The sequence below is a fragment of the Zingiber officinale genome, chromosome 2B (assembly GCF_018446385.1).
Source record: "Zingiber officinale cultivar Zhangliang chromosome 2B, Zo_v1.1, whole genome shotgun sequence".
In the NCBI taxonomy this organism is placed as follows: domain Eukaryota; kingdom Viridiplantae; phylum Streptophyta; class Magnoliopsida; order Zingiberales; family Zingiberaceae; genus Zingiber; species Zingiber officinale.
Window position 1 is genome coordinate 36,253,209 of NC_055989.1, and position 15,005 is coordinate 36,268,213.

The window sequence follows — 15,005 nt, forward strand, 5'->3', positions numbered from 1 at the left end:
TGTTATTAATTTCCATATTTTGCTTTATGGGAGAAATTGGATTTAAAGTATATAATTGCCAACCAATGCACCAGAATAGATAATCACTTTATTTCTCTTTATAAACACATTGTTACTAAAAGAAACTGAATATCCATCCAAATACAGTTTAGAAACTGAAATTAAATTCTTTCTAAAATTGGGTACATAAAGACAATTCCTTAAAACCAATTTCCTATTCCTATCAAATGATAAGTAGACGTCTCCCACTGCAACAGCCGCCACCTTAGTAGCATTACCCATGTAGACAGTTATCTCTCTATCAAATAGTCGTCGGGTTTCCTGGAACCCTTGCAAAGAATTACAAACATGATCAGTGGCTCCCGTATCTACACACCAGGTGCTGGTAGATAACACCGCTAAACATGTTTCAACTACTAGAGTAAAAAAGAAGACCATATTTTCTATTTTTGATAAAAGAAAATTTCTATCAACTTTTTTTGGAACTTCTTTTCCCCATAAAGATATTGAATGGAACGAGATATTATTGGTACTACTGTAATTTTTACAATTTATACGCAAATGGCCATCAAAAGTAAGTAAATACACGCGAAACATATAAAATGCAGTTAATCCTGTTGTGAAACAAGCTATTATTGCAAAAATTGGTGAATACAACCAACTCTCATTAAGAATTTCATCTTTGGACCAAAAACAAGCAAGAGGTGGAATACCACAAATAGAAAGTGTAATATACCTTTATTGTTCTATTTCCTACGAGGACAGTCCGCCTTCCAATGTCCAGTCTGCTTGCAAATAAAGCACTTGCCCTTCGGCTTCTTTATTCTAGCTTTAGGTCCTGTACTCTGAGATTTATTCACTTTCTTTGCTGAGCTAACTTGTTTCTTCTTCTTCTTTCCTTTCGGTTTAGAAGTAGAACCATTTTCAGCATAGTGAATATGAGAATTATGATGAAACAAACCTTCTGCTGCCTGAAGTTCTGTCAGTAGTTCCGCCAATGAATATACCCTTTTGTTCATATTGTAATTCAGGTGGAATTGCTCAAAACTTCTAGGTAGTGTTTGGAGGATCATATCGATCTGGGTTTCCCCATCAATTTCTCCTCCAAGGATTTGTATTTCATTTAGATAAGCCATCATCTTTAGGATATGATCCCTCACGGGAGTACCCTCTTGCATGGTGGCTGTCATTATCTTTCTCATGGCTTCTTGCCTAGAGGCCCGATCCTGGTGACCAAAGAGTTACTTGAGATTGTTCATAATATCATGGGCTGTTGGTAAATCTTGATGCTGATGTTGCAATACATTTGACATTGAAGCCAAAATGTAACACCGCGCCATCTCATCTGCTTTTACCCATTTCCTATGATACTCAATCTCCTCTTGGGTAGATTCACCATTGGGTGTATCAGGGCAAGGTTCAGTCAGTACAAACTTATAGCTTTCAGCAGTAAGAACAATGTCCAGGTTCCTTTTCCAATCTATGTAGTTAGGACCAGGAAGTCTGTTCTCTTTTAGTATGATGGCCAGTGGGTTGAAAGTCATCCTAAGAATCACAAATAACTTTTGGTCAGAACTCTAAATTTAGAATAATATTGATTCCTCAAACAATACTATTTTAAATTAACCAACACCTTAAAACACCGTGAATTTTGTATGCCACGATAGTGTGGACGTATACAAATTCAACATTTGTAAAAGGAGGGTTTTACCCATTAATTTTATTATCTTGTCAACCTAACTTTTTGACAAATAAAATTAATAGTTGGTTTACTTTGATCACACGAATAATAGCAGTGACTCCGATGGGAGGATACTATTAGACGTGCCTAAGTGTATACCATTACTTGACACTAAGTCCATTAATAAGATTGTGCCCCTTCCGATGGGGAAGATCACACGCTCTTAATTAACTTCCTATAGTCATCCTAAGAGTGGAAGTTTAATCTAGTGATCCGCAAACAAGCTCATCCGATATGGAGGAAGGCACTCAGAGCCAACGCGCAAGCTTGTTGCATCACTTATAAACCAGTAATGGAGACCGTAGAATTTATTTAAAAATAAATCCCTCTCCCACTTAGTTATTTAAAGTGAGGAATTTTGATGATGCTAGCCTACTAAACATGTACACTAACATTCACACATAGCACAATATAAAAGCAATAAATAGAAAAACTAATTTTCAAATATTATGACTTTTATCTATTGTTGTCCTCCGTGTGTCGTCATCCCTAGCTGCTGCCATCTTTGGCCACCACCACCGGGTCTAGTTGTCGCATCCATCTTGCTCCTTGTTCTGCTGTGCCACTCTGATCCTCAAAAGGTTCCACGCCTTGCAAGATTCGATCCGCGACATAAATATAATTTTACATTTTTCGATCCTATATTCCTCGAAGGAATGTACATGTAAACAAGATCGAACATAAAATAAAATTTACATCCATCGATCCTATATTCCATAAAAGGAATGTACATGTAATTAGATCAAAAAATAAAATCCTAATAAAATTAAATACAGCTCTTGTTGTATATTATAATACAATCATGCACACACAATAAATGCCCTTGACATGTCCAAGGGTCCAATCACACACATAAAAACTATAAGCCAAAATAGTTGGATCCTGCATCCACAAAGTTAGCACATCCTACTATTAACCTGCCTAAATTATGTATGATATGTGCATAATTAAACTAATACCAAATACACAGAGGCAAAACCCTAGCTCTGATACCAATTGTTGGTTGCTACTCGAAAAACCCAATGGCTCCACTGTACAAAAATTTTGTATGTGATCTGAACCTTTCCTAGCTAACATGTGTTCTTTTAAATTAAACTTGTATCTACTGCGGAACTTAACACGTTTGATTCCAAGTTTAACTTATATGTTCTTTTAGGTTTAGATTTGGATCTCCTATGGAACTTAACACGTTTGATCCAAATCACCTAGGTTATAAATTCAATTAAATATTAGTTTCCAAAATTGGCTTCCAGTACTGCATGGCGAGACACTTGACCTTCTTGGATATGAGAGCAACCACCACCGACTAGACAAAGCCTTTTAAGGAAAGTTAATATTTAATTTCCTTATATAACTCTAGGTTAACCAAAAGGAACAATCAAATCACAAGGAAAAAGAAAAAGAACACAACATCGAAATTAAATTCGAAAAACAAGAATCGAATGCCTCTTGTATTTTGTATTTATACAAAGAAAAATTAACTAGTATGATGCGAAAATTAAATACTAGTTATACCTCTTCCTTGTATGCTAAAAATCACGAGATCTTCTACCGTATCCCTCGCCTCCTCTTGGACGTCGTGTGGGCGACGATCCTCTAAGACGAACACCACCCGGAGAGCTTCTCCTCCTTCTCTAGAATTCGGCCACCACCACCACAAAGGAGCAAAAGAGAACAAAGGGAAGAGAGGGAGAGGGGGGCGACGACTTGATGATCTCCAACAACACAATATCAATTGTTATTATTTTTCAAGGCCTCCCCTTCCTCCCTTTTTATATTAGTTTCCCAACGGAAAATTATGGAAAGAGTTTTATAAAAAATTAGACTCATTCCTATTTCCTTTTAATTTTTTCTTTTTCTTTCCTTTTAATTAATCAATCCTAGATTGATTTATTAATTAAACAACTATTTATTGATGTTTAATTATTTGACCGACCCCTTGCTTGGGCGCCAAGCAAGGTGGCCGACCACTTATTAAAAGGGAAAGAAAGAAAAAATTTTTATAAAATTTTGAAAGAAGAAAACTTCTAATAAAATTTTACAAACTCTTTTTTTTTTTCTAATGTGGATATTAAAAGGAAAGTTTTAAAATTTAAAACCAAGTTTTAAAATTTAAAACATCTCTAATAATATTTCTTTTTAAAAGAAAGTTTTATAAATTTTACAACTCTCTTTTAAAACCTTGTGGCTTAATTTAAATTAGGAAAATTTTATAAATTTTTAAAATCTCTCTTTTTACAAATTGTAAATATCTGAGGAAATTTAAAAATTCAAAAACAACCTTGCTAATTTAAATATTGCGGCCAGCCCCCTTGCCCAAGGCAAGGGCCGACCACTGCTAGAGAATATGTGGCCGGCCATTACTTGGTCACCAAGCAATGAACCGGCCCCTTCTTGGACACCAAGATAGGCTTTTCTTTGGATGGACTTGAGGCTTTATTGAGGCTACAACAGGGACCTTGAGGAGAAATTGGTTTTGGCCTTCCGATGAGCTTGAGTATCCCGTGCTCGCCCCGAACACACAACTCAAGTTCATCGATAATAACTCATTCCACTAGAGAGTTATTACCGCACTACCGCACCAATCCCAAATTACATTATGAGCTCCTTCTTATCATGAGTGTGTTAGTCTCCCTGTGTTTAAGATTATGAATGTCCACTAATTAAGTGAGTTACTGACAACTCATTTAATTAATATCTAGCTCCAAAAGTAGTAACACTCAACTTTATTGTCATGTTGGAGTAGGTCCACCTGCAGGGTTTAACATGGCAATCCTTATGAGCTCCTCTTGGGGACATTCTCAACCTACATAACTAGGACACAGATTCCTTCTATAATCAACAACACATACTATAAGTAATATCATTTCCCAACTTATCGGGCATATTGATATATCGAGCTAAACCTCACCCTTTGATAAGTCAAAGAAATAAATATTAAATATACATGTTTGTTATTATATTAGGATTAAGAGCACACACTTCCATAATAACTAAGGTCTAGTTCTTTTACTAAGTCAATACAAAAAGAGTTTACCTAAATGATCCTACTCAATACACTTAAAGTGTATCAGTGTAATTTATTAGTCAAGATAAACTAATACTTAATTACACTACGTCTATTCTGATGGTTTGTTCCTTTCCATCTTAGTCGTGAGCAACTGTTTATAATTTATAGAGAACCGACAACATGATCTTCTAAGTGTGACTCCACACTCCATGTTATCTACTATATAAATTAATTGAACAATTACATTTAACAAATAAATATAAACATTTGACCATTGTGATTCTTTATTTCAAAATAAATGTGTACAAAAGTTAAACTTTTATGTATACACTCCAACATGACTGTGTGGATGCCACATGGCCTTGGCACGAGCCATGCCAGTCCCGTGCCCTGCCCTATTTAAAGGATTTTTTTTCTTCCTTTTTTGGGAATCTTTGGCGTGGGGCTCGTACCCATTCCTTGGAGAAGGGTTCTCCCCCTTGGGGGAACCCTAGATCTTCCATCTTCACCGATCTATCCACCTCTGGAGCAAGGGAACCCCTCTAAAGACGTCAAGCTTCAAGGATAAGCACTCTCCTCTCTCTATTTCTTTGTATTGAGTTGTAGTTTGATATTTTCATTTTCTTTTGGTTGAATTCTCTTACAATGGAGTAGATCTCTAGATCTAGGATATAGGATGTAGGAAGTAATTATAATATGATATGATGTATGAACTATGTATTTGGACATTTTCCTATGCAATGAAGTGTTTATATTATGTTCTATATGTGTTGTGCCTTGTATGTGTTTAGCAAAATATGTTGAGGTCAATTCATGTAGATGTGAGGGATTTATTTCTATGTTAAGGTTGCTACTAGACTGGATAACAGGAGGATCCTTAGTGACAGAGGATAACCATTCAACCAGATATATATGCCCTTAGTGATAGAGGACATCGATACTTACCCACTTTCTAGAGTCAAAAGATCTTAACATAGGGACTAATCCTTGTTAGGGCATTCTAATTGGAGTGGATACTTCAGTGCTACCGTTAGAAAGTACATTAGACAACTCTAGTGATTGTATGACTGAGGAGTCCTATGATAGAGGGTAGCCTATTAACCGGACTTTCTAGAGTTACTTCTTTACTTAATGGCATTAGAACTTGGGTAGACTCTCTGGTGCGACTTTCATGGGGTTGTACTAGAGTTTAGTTAGAATCCCTACACGAGTTTAAGCATGGGGTTAGGAAGATGAACAATGCATAAGGGCATTACCTAGTATCATAACGAAACTGAAATCCTAGCATCTATCATCCATTCCATTCCAAGATCATCTCTTACTCCTCTCTCTCTCTCTTTCTCCTTTGTCTTTCTCTTACTCTCTCTTTTCCAACCAACCTTTCATTTGTCTAGGGAATTCACTGTGTGAAATCAACTAGTGCTTAATCAACAATCCTTATAGGTTCGATATCTTTTGTATTACTGATGACATAATCATGCACTTACGGTTCGTAACAAGTTTTTTTATGCCGTTGCCGGAGACTATTTTCGATTAACATTAGTTGATTAACATATGAGTTACTCTAGACTTTTTAATAAATTCTTCATTTATTTGTTTGCTTTTATTTTTGCATTTTTTTTTCTTATTTTTCATTATGTATTTTATTTATTGTCTTTAATTCTGTATTTTTATGTTTTCCTTATAATTTTTTCTTAGATATCATGAGCACTAACATGTCAAGAAGACCTTCGAGAGAATTTTTCACACCCATGAGTGTAAGAGTAAGATCTCTCATTGATGAAAATTATGATTCAAATGATGATCAATTTGAGTTCCATTGTAGAGTGTGTGGTAGCACATCTCATCCCGCTGTTATTTGTCACTTCTTCTAAAAACCTACTAATACTTTGAAACTTCAGTATTTGGTTCAATCTCTAATTCTATGATAGAGTGAGCAATCACTATTCCAGCAGTAGATCTCTGATCCACCTCAACATTACAATCAATTTAGGATGGACGATCAAAATTTAGACTATAATTGTATGCAAAATGTTGAGTATATTTCCTAAGTAAATCAAAGTCAATCAGAGTTTTAGTATGATTCATCATTAAACAGACCACACCATTCACAACCAGATGAATCTACTGGCTGGGCGGACTCCCAAGACCCAAATACTCCTACTTCTAGTCAGATGAAGATGACAACATAAGATTCTGAAGAGCTAATGGTGCAACGGGGGATCCTAGTTCTATAAAAATTACTTCAAATTTCTAATAATATTGTTGATCCCTCTATTGATGATATTGGTGTTAGTGGACTCTTCACCACCACTTATGATTATGATGATGTGGATAAATGTGTAGGGATATATACTATGGAGGAAACGTCCCAAGAATCACCTCCTTTGATCGCACAACTAATTGATAATATGGAATTTGTAAGAATGGAATTAGTTGATGATAAATGTGTAGAGACTTATGCAATAGAAGCAAAGCCTCAAGAATCACCATTTTCAAAGGAACCACTACTTGAGCCAGACCTATAACCTTCATTTAATCTAAAAGAAGTCACATCCACATGTTTAGAACTTTCAGGTATATCTCAATAATGCAAGGTTAATATTCTTAGTGATCTTTTAGATAATTTCATGGAGGTACCTATAATTGATTTTATTGGATGTGATTCAATTTTTGTAATATACTCAGTTCATTCTAATATGGTTATAGTTCTTTCTTATATTACATGCTTGTGGGAGATGTGCCTTTCTTTTGGGTGTGTAGATTTTCATGAGGCTAATAATTGGAAGCTCAATCTGAACCATCTCCGACCACCGGAAAAACTTTCTGTTGGAACCCCAGGTTATTTTGATGTGATAAAACAAGTTAAGTTAGCTACTGTGGTGTTTTGACCCTTTGTCTAAGTGTGCAGGAACTTAGGAGCATAGGAAGTTGAGCGGAAGATGCAACTAGTGAGAAGGATGGCATGGGAGAGAATCGACGAGCTTGGTGTGTCTAAGGGATGAGGCGTTGTGGAAGAGTACATCGACGGACGAGAAGGAAGTGTGTGGTGTTTCTGAGAGACGAGAAGCCAGAGTGGAAGATTGCTCGGGAGCAAGAGACGCAACCAACGAGAAGGTCGGCATGGGAAAGAGCCGACGGGCTCGGTGTGTCCGAGGGAAGAAGAGCTATGGATGAGTACGATGGCAGACAAGAAGGAAGCACGCGACGATTCAAAGGGACGAGAAGTCGGAGCAGAAACCTGCTCAAGAAGGCCGAAATTAGATTTGGGTGAGCCTTATTTCGATTGTCCAAAATCACCCAAGCGAGTGGAGCAAAAGATATGGATCAAGGTAAGTAGAACCGAAGCAGAGAGCTCGGACCGCAAAAAGTCAACAAAGTTGACTTTAAGGGTCAGGGTGCTCGGACCAGTCTGGGCACCCAAAACCCTTCCGAGCGCCCGGAATGTGATTTTTGACTAGATCACGTTTGATCATGATCCGTTGCGAAGTGGATAAAACTTTATCCCCCTTCCAGGCGCCTGGAACCCTCCAGGCACCCCGACCAAGGCTATAAATACAGCCTTGGTCCAGAAACTTTTCAATTAGAACAAGTAATTGTAACAACACTTGTGCACTTTCCTGTTTTGGTTAGCTTCCTTCTTTCTGTGCTTACACTGCTGTAAAAGGGGCCTCTCCATCTGAAGGAGAATTTAGTACGATCATCTTCCTTGGATTAACAACTTCCCCGGTTGTAACCAAGTAAACTCTGGTGTCTCTTTTCTTTTAAGTTTAGCCTTTAATTATTTATGCAAGTGTTATTTTAAAAGTCCGAGAAGGGTATCTCTTTTATTTGTGTAGGGCTATTCAAACCCCTCCGACAACCGACCACCAATGGCCCCAACACTTTCAAGGAGACAAAGATGAAGAGAGCGATGATACACTACATTACTCTTATGATGATAGCTCTCTTCATAATAACATGGGTCATTGGAAGAAAAGTCTGAAAGTTTTTCACTCTGTTAAGATTATGATTTCGATGAGCCTAATGAGGGGTCAAGCTAATAACCTAAAACAAGTGCTTCTTGGGAGGTAACCCAGATTCAATCTTGCTTTCATTTTAGTTTTAGTTTCTTTCTAGTTTCTTTATTTCATTCATATTAACTCTAATCCCTCTACTTAATGTTAGGACCAAAAGGAATTTAGATATCTCTGCAATGACATGATATTGTCCACTTTGAGCCTAAGCCCTCATGACTTTACTCTTGAGCTCTTCCCAAAAGGCCTCATGCCAATGGAGATATTCTATATCCTTTTAAACTCATGATCTTTACCAAATCTTTCCAATATGGGACTTTTATTAAACCCCAACAATCCTCCCCTCAAACGAAGGACCACAATTACTCTCATGGTTTGGGCCTCCCTACGAGTATCTGGTCACCCTACTCTGACATGTTAGGACCAAAAGGAATTTAGATATCTCTATAATGACATGATATTGTCCACTTTGAGACTAAGCCCTCATGGCTTTACTCTTGGGCTCTACCAAAAGAACTCATGCCAATAGAGATATTCTACATCCTTTTAAACCCATCATCTTTACTAAATCTTTCCAATGTGAGACTTTGATTGAACCCCAACAATCCTCCCCTCAAATGAAGGATTACAATTACTCTCATGGTTTGGGCCTCCCGCGAGTATCTGGTCACCCTAACCTACTCTGGGCCTCTCCGTGAGCATTCGGTCACTTTTGACCTGCTTCGGGCCTTCCTGCGAGCATCCGGTCACCTTGACCTACTTGCTTCCCTACAAGTATCCGGTCACCCTGACCTACTCTAGGCCTCCCAGTAAGCATCCAGTCACTCTTGACCTGGTCCGGGCCTCCCCGTGAGTATCCGATCACCATGGCCTACTTTAGGGCCATCCCGTAAGCATATGGTCAACCTGACCGACCTCGGACCCACCCTCAACTTAGTTCAAGGCCACCCCACATCACATATGGTTTGGACCATAACTCTGATACCAATTGTTGTGCCCAAACGATGTTCACATATCTTCACAATGACATGATATTGTTTACTTTGAGCCTAAACTCTCATGGCTTTGCTCTTGGGCTTCACTACAAGAAAAAAGCTAATAGACAACGCTTTTAAAGCGTTGTCTTTGTGCCTGAAAAAATGTTGTTAAAGGCACTGTTGTTAAAAGTTTGCTCAATGACAACACTTTTAAAGCATTGTCATTTGTAGCGAAGACAACGCTTTTGCAATACTATTACAACGCTTTAAAAGCGTTGTTGTTTTTTTTACAAAGACAACACTTTTTGCAACGCTTTAAAAGTGTTGTCGTTTTAAAGAAAAAAAATAAAAAAAATTATTTAAAAATCATTATTTTTATATTTACGAAACTATTATTTTTCTTTTGTCATGTCTATATTCGAATTTTACATATAATCAACTCAGCTAATGATTTCAAACTCATACCAAAATAATAGAATTCTGACATTGAAGTAATATTAGTATTTAATTACATGAGAAGCTAGTAAATATCAAAATTAACACTAATTCTATTTCAAAGTAGATAGTGATATTCACAAATAAAACAAAAGAGCACAAAATAACTAGCCGACCTCGAAGCCAACAATCTGTTTACTTCTACTAGCTACACTAAAAAATTATTATCGGCTTGAGAACGGGACAAAACAGTACAGTAATTACTACCACAATACTGAAGAAGTAGCTTGTCTTTCTCAATCTATTACAGGAATAAGCAATTGGATTTTGCCTAGGATCTTTGTGAGCTTTGAACAGATTGAACAGTTGGCCTGAAATATAAACAAAAAATTATAGTCAATAGTTTGAACCAAAAAATTAGTTCTACTAGCTATTTCTATAAATGAACCAAAACTCATTACTCAGAAATGAAATGCTTGCAGAAAGAAAGAAAGAAAGCTTGCAGAAATACAACGTTTCTTCAAACTGCTTGCAGAAATGAAACACATTCTAAACTCTAACAAATAAAACATGTGAATGAGCCTTTAAAGTATTCAATTGCTAATGCTATCAACAAAATCTGGCTTCAAAATCATTAATCTTGATCATAGAAAAAAAACATCCTGATAAGTATTACAGGCAATCAAAATGTTGGTAACGTACATAACCGAGAATGCATGCCTTTACCAGGTCCACCAGTAGAGAATGATCCACCACCTCCCATAAGCACCTACAACATTCATTATTCATTATGAATCATGGGGTGAGCAAAAAAAAAAAAAATCTTGTGAGTAGCATATCCTTTCAAGACACACTGTGAGTTTAATTTGACACTTCAACCTGAAGAATGGTTGCTGCCATTGCTTCCTTCTCTTGATGCCAACCTCCAGGAATTTCAAATGCAAGTGCAATATGAGTGCTCTGTTTCCAGTGAGAAAAGATCATTGACATGTAAGATGAAATCCAAAGATAGGGCCCAATTATCCACTAACCGGCAAATCAGATTGACATCTATACTCTCCTCCAACATAGACAGATTTTGGCTCTTGTGGGCGTGGCACTTTTGGAAGATCAGATAAAAGTGGTTCAGCCAGTGATACCAATTCCTCGTGTTCCACACCTGAGGCTGCAAGTACTATCCTAGGAGCAGTATAGTTCTCCTGTAATTATTATACTGACAGTCAAGTCAACAATCTACAATTTGAGAAAGTAAATGGAGTGATAAAAGGAAACCTATCTTATAGAAACAAACCCCTCCAATATGGTTCCATTTAAATGGCTTATTGCAGAATTTGGAGCAATTAAAGGATTTGCCAAGGCACCAGAATATCCTGCTGAATGAACAGCCTTTAAAAGCAAACCCTGAGGATTGCTAGAGAGCTCTCCTAGCTCTGTCTTCAATTTCTTAAGTTGTGATAGTGAAATGAAAATTTACTAGTGAACTTCTAACAGTAAAGTAAGAATGCTTGAGCATACGTCTTCGTCAACTTCCCAATCAAGGAAAACAACATTCCTGACACTATCTGTAAGCACCTCAACCATTTGAGGCGTGTACAATTTCAGAGCATCGTAAGTGTAACCCATCTGTTCACGAGAAGTTGATGTTTTAGCACTTCCGCCTATGGCTTCTATTTCACGTACCATTCGCAACTTACTCCTATTTCTTGTGGTTTTGAATGACATTCTTTCTAAAAGATGAGTAGCACCAAATGACAATGGGGTCTCATATATTGAACCACAGTCAACATACAGTCCTATGGATGCAACTGGGCTCTGAACAAACATATCCAATTACGAGATACTTAAAACAAAGAACATCAAGTAGAAATTACAGGAATAACTAATTTAAAACATACAGGTGTTGTTTCAGAGGCAATTTTGGCACCATTAGGAAGGGTTGTGATCTTTGTCTTGCCCAGCTCATTGTGAACTTTTAGCAATTAGCAAGACACAAGAAGGGAATAGAAGCATTTACCTCTATTCCTTGTTAATAGAACAAACAGTTAATGCATGTAACTAGAGGAGTCCTCTTATAACTTGAGTAATATTTCATAAATTTCCAGAGACTTATGAAAAGATACAATAGAAACCTCTATGAATATTTTTTCTATATAACTTACAAGAAAAATCAGCTCAATCAAAAACTGAATTCTGAATGACATGCTGATTAGGTAAACTATTTCCCATCATCTCTAATAAATTAAAGCATTTATAATTGTATCAAGGAGAAATAATTAAGTCACATTGGATAAATAAATCATCAGATTATTCATTAACAAGCGACACTAACCCACCCCATAGTCCAACAAAGAACGGCTTAATAACAAAGGAAACCCAAATTAAAGCAGTGCAGCCAGAGACTCAAGATAAGCAATCAGCAATAGTTCAAACACAGCTCTACTTTGTCAAGAATTGCAAATGCAGTTGTAATGGAGTTTGATATCCATTTATGGTGAAAACCCAAATTTAAAAGCGAACAAAAGTGTAGATATAACAATGAAGCAGATAAGAAAGGGGAAAAACTCAAGAACACCCTTGTAGCAGGATCCGAAACGACAAAGAGTCACTCCATGACAAAAGAATATCTCCAAATTCTCTACTTGTAGCAGTCGCAATGAAATTAAAAACAAAGGAAATTGGATGGAGGGCATCAAGCTGAAGAAAAGCTCCCCCTTTTTTTTACCGCCAGTAGAAGCGAAAGGAGAGTCTTTTCCGCGACCAAAGCAGCCTCGACGACGAACAACAGCACTACGGAGCATAAAGCAGCTCTGCTGCTCTGGGTTCGACAGAGAACCTACATCTCTACAAAATACACACCAAAACCCTTCAAAGAAACAAGCAACGAGAAGAAAAAATGATGAGGAATAGAAGCCTACAACTGTAGCCCTCTATCGTGGGAAAGCACAAACCGAGAAGCGAAGAATCCCGTGAGACCGAGGAGGGAGCGTAGCAGAGAGACGCCTCCAATCCGATGCTACCGCGCCAGATCTCCGAGTCTCCTTCGAGGATTAGAGTTTTAGGATATGCTGGGAGCCATGATCCTGTTCAAGTCGTCGAAACATATGGTGGTCCAGGTTGCCATGGGTGTCCAAGGTCGGCACTGAACTCACGCTCATCTTGTCCTCCTTATACCAGTCACCGCCTCAACGTCGGGGGCGAAGGAGGCGAAGAGATGGGTCGATCTATCGTGGTCGATCGCCTCAGCACCGGGATCTGCAGCTTGATGAAGGTGTGGTCTTGACGGAGAGGAGTTCGGAGGAGTGGTTCGCGGATAGGGGTTCGCTAGAGAGGGGTTTGCCGGAGAGGAGTTGGATGGAGAAGGCCGGGTGAGATGAGGAGTTGGGAGAAGGGTTCGGGATCAAAAACGATCGGAAGATAGGAGTTGGGAGAAGGGTTCGTGTTTTCTACTCCTTACTTAGATCCAACGGTTTGTATTAATCAAGATTTAGATGAGAACTTAACAATAGACAACACTTTTTAAAAAACGTTGTCGTAGACACTAAAAAAAAGTCTAATAGACAATGTTTTTTACGAAGCGTTGTCTTTGACCCGTAAAAATCACTAATAGACAACGGTTTTTAGAAAAGCATTGTCTATTAATAAGAAAATAATAAAATAGACAACGGTTTTCACTAAAAGCGTTGTTAAAAAAAATAGACAACGCTTTTTACAAAAAGCATTGTTGTTTAAGTGTTGTAGAATCCCATTTTCTTGTAGTGTAGCTTTCCCCAAAAGACCTTATCCAATGGAGATATTCTACATCCTTTTAAACCCATGATCTTTACTAAATCTTTCCAATGTAGGACTTTGATTGAACTCCAACACTTAATTTTTCTTATCTATTTCTTTTTGTAGAATTCTAATTATGGAGGATTGTGGGTATTGGATAAAGGAGTATCTTCAAGTGCATGAATGCCAACCATTCGAAGTTCACACTTGGTAACTTTTCTAACATCATAAATCTCCATTTTTTATATCTAGTTTTTATTGGGATAATGAAAAGTTTAAGTCTGGAGGAATATTTGAGTTTAGTTTAGTATTTTTCATATTTCTTAGTTTTTACATGGTTTAGTTTACTGTTTATCATATTTCTTAGTTTTTGCACATTTCTTTTTGTATAATAAAATTTTTACTAGTTGCATCATTTATCACATCATGATTGTTTGTTCCTTAATATAAAATACTAGCACGCTTGTTCTAGATTTTATGTGGTTTACTGGTTACTTATGGTGCTAGTATGTTTAGTAATCTATCTTTTTCTATCTATGATAGTATGAAGTGAGCAATGTTTTTAGTGTAAGAGTTTAAGTATTGGCTTTATTTTAGGATCTCTACACACTATGCCTATTTTTTATGGTTGATAAATCTGAAAATAGTCATAATTCATAGAATTGGACTAGTACTTGTGTTTCTATGGTGACTTCTTAATTATATTTTGGTTACTGGATGATCTCAGATCATGATAACTCACTTGGGAAAATCAAAATTTCTACATTTACATTTATATATTTGCATTTGTGTTAGTGCTACACTTTGAAAGCACCAAAAGGAAAAAATGAGAAAAAAAAATTATATGAATAAGGGATAAAAAAATAGTTATCGTGAGTGGAAACTAACAATTTACCCCTTTGAGACCGAGTTAGGTTACTGGGAAAATAAATGTTTTGTTTCTCTTGATCATGAGTAGTCTTTTGAGACCTTGTGTAGTTTTAGAGATATGAACCATGCATGTGGCAGGTAAGTGCCTATCTCTAGAAGCATAAGGAACATAGTTTTATGATGACTTG

At 37.0% G+C, this 15,005-nt stretch overlaps 1 pseudogene; it reads right to left on the minus strand.

Annotated features, from left to right (window-relative positions):
• Nucleotides 1-10,386: 10,386 nt before the first annotated feature.
• LOC122048238 lies at nucleotides 10,387-12,152 on the minus strand (annotated as a pseudogene).
• Nucleotides 12,153-15,005: the final 2,853 nt, after the last annotated feature.